The sequence below is a fragment of the Oenanthe melanoleuca genome, chromosome 1A (genome assembly GCF_029582105.1).
Source record: "Oenanthe melanoleuca isolate GR-GAL-2019-014 chromosome 1A, OMel1.0, whole genome shotgun sequence".
In the NCBI taxonomy this organism is placed as follows: domain Eukaryota; kingdom Metazoa; phylum Chordata; class Aves; order Passeriformes; family Muscicapidae; genus Oenanthe; species Oenanthe melanoleuca.
Genome location: NC_079334.1, coordinates 2300838 through 2303200, shown reverse-complemented (window position 1 = coordinate 2303200; position 2363 = coordinate 2300838). Strand labels below are relative to the sequence as shown.

General features: G+C 51.0%; 1 long non-coding RNA gene across 1 annotated transcript; it reads left to right on the top strand.

Moving 5' to 3' along the window:
• Positions 1–425: 425 nt before the first annotated feature.
• Positions 426–2124, top strand: LOC130248615 (uncharacterized). The gene is made up of 2 exons (XR_008839672.1): positions 426–1069; positions 1645–2124. It is a non-coding gene; the product is annotated as an uncharacterized LOC130248615 (long non-coding RNA).
• The last annotated feature ends 239 nt before the right edge of the window (positions 2125–2363 follow it).

Sequence of the window (2363 nt, the reverse complement as noted above, 5' to 3'; positions counted from 1 at the left end):
AGGAGTGAAATCTTCAGTTCTGTTGGGAACCTTTTCTTCTCCATGAAGTATTGTACCAATGCTAGGAGCACTGCAATGGATGTGTCCACCAAGATGAAGTTGGATTGCATCTGCTGTGGTGATAATTCTTGGTTGTAAACCCTGTCTGTGCAAGCTGCAGCTTCAGGCTGGACATGCCAAAGTGGGTGCAAGTCCAGCATTGCCACTGGGCTCAGCTGTGCTCTGAAAGCTCAGTGGGAAAGCAGAAGCACCAGAAATACTTTCAGGATCCATTTTATTCCTGAAGCACTGCCTTTTGTATTGCATCTTGAGTTACCTGTTCTGTGCCTGCCTCTGTTGCCTTGATTGCATCTCTGCAAAAGCCTCCCTGGCTGCTTTGGGTCTGACCTGCCTTGTCCAATGGCATAAGGTGAAGGTGACTGCAAAGGAGAAAATAATCCCAGGTGAAAAGCTGGAGGGAAAGGGGGTGGTGGGGAGGTGTTTGCAAATTGCTTATTTATTGTAAAGTTTCCATAAAAATGCCTTTGCTTCAGCCAAGGGACCTCCCTGGGGCCAAAGATGGACCATGAAGATGTCTGTACCAGCAGTGGGTGTGAGTGCTGATTCTTTTGGGCTGTGTGGTGCCTCTGGCCCCTCAGAAGTCAGGCAAGGCTGAAGGGAGGAGGGAAGCTGCCACAGCTGCAGGTGAGGGCAATATTGGCTGTTTCTGCCTGGAGCAGAACTGGAAGAGCAGCTTTCCTCCTGTCTCTCCATCACTGGGCAGGGTATTAAATGAAGCTGCACTAAGCTCTGTCCTCTGTGGGTTGCTGTGTGGTTGTTGTTTTTTCTGGCTTTTTAATGTATTTCCAAGTGGTGCAGGGAGGAGCAAGCTGCTGGGTTACATGATTTCTGACTGAGCTATCACAGAAAAGAGCACCTGTGTGTGCACCTGCTTCCTGGCAAATCCAGATGTGACATGGAAATCCTAAGTGAGGATTTCCAGCCTTGACTACAGGTGCCACAGGCTTCTGAAAATGGAACTGACCTTGGCAGAATAGCAGCTGTGAAGGGAAGCAGAACTGAAATAGAGGTAAAGCAGAAAAAGCAAGTGCAGTGGTACTTCTTGGTCCTGCATGCACCTCGTGCCTCACCTGCTGTGAACACTTGGTGTTGCAGCTCAATGGAGTTCATTTCAGTGTCTGCTGGGTTTGTTTTTTGGGGTCAGCTCCTCTAAACAACTCCCCTCCTTTACTGGACACATCCCTGGAGTGGGACCAGACTCCCCTTAGCCTGGAGGAATTCTCTGCTCCTGGAGAGGGGGTGAAGCCAAGGGTTATGAGCAAAGGAAAACAACCCAGCCATGGCAGGATGTCCTCAATGCCTGCAGCACCAGTGCTTGCCAAGTTCCCAGCACTGATGAACCTAAACAAGAGAATGCCTGTTCCCTCACTTCTCCAGCTCTCCCCCACACCTTCCCTGCTCTTGGTGTGCCAATGTCCTGCCTCCTTTTAATGGCTGAAATGGTTATGTTGGAAAAGGGCACTCTGAATTGGTGTCACCTGTCATGGATAAAACCCCACAGTGAGCAACCAGAGCACAAGTGTCAAAGCTGGGATCCTTTGACTTCTGCAGTGGACTTAGTTTTCTTTTCCTCCTCTCTTTCAGCACAGGAAAAATCCTTACACTCCTCCCAGCTCTGCCAACAGCTGTGGTGTTTGAGCAGCCCAAGCCAAGAGGCTCCAGCACCAGGGTCTGTGCTGAGAGCTCCTGGTCCTGCCCTGCTGTGGGGAAGTCAGAGGGATGCAGGGCTCCTCTCTTCCTCCCTGCTGGGAGGAGCTGCCCAGGGAATCTGGGTGAAACTCCAGCTCTCCTGGTGTTCAGGGGTGCAAGGTGTGAGGGACTGTGTTTGCCTGTGGCTTGGCAGGTCAGCAGGAGCAAGAGGAAATGGGTGCCAGAGCCATGTCCCACCAGGCTGCATTTCCCTCTGAGGACAGGGAGGCTGGGCTGAGGTGAGATTGCCACCAGTGCTGGATGAGCAATCCAGGGAACAGGGAATTGCAGCTGCTGCCAGAACCATGGCCTTAGGTCTGCTCTGTCTGTGTCTGTGACCAGTGGGATTTGTGCTGGAGAGAGTGGGGCTGTCAGGAGCAAAAGCTGGAGTAAATCCTCTCTGGGCTGTGCAGCAAGGACTGAATAGCATGGGAGGAGAGCATTTATGAACTCCATCACTATTTCTCCCAACATTGGGGTGCAGCAGTGATGGGGGTGGCTGGGTTTGGTCTGGGCCTGCTATTATTTGTGCCATTTTTGAAGTCTGTTGTATGATTTACTGTCCAGTACCTTTCTAACAAAAGCTGACAGAAATTTAGGTTAAGCATTAGAAC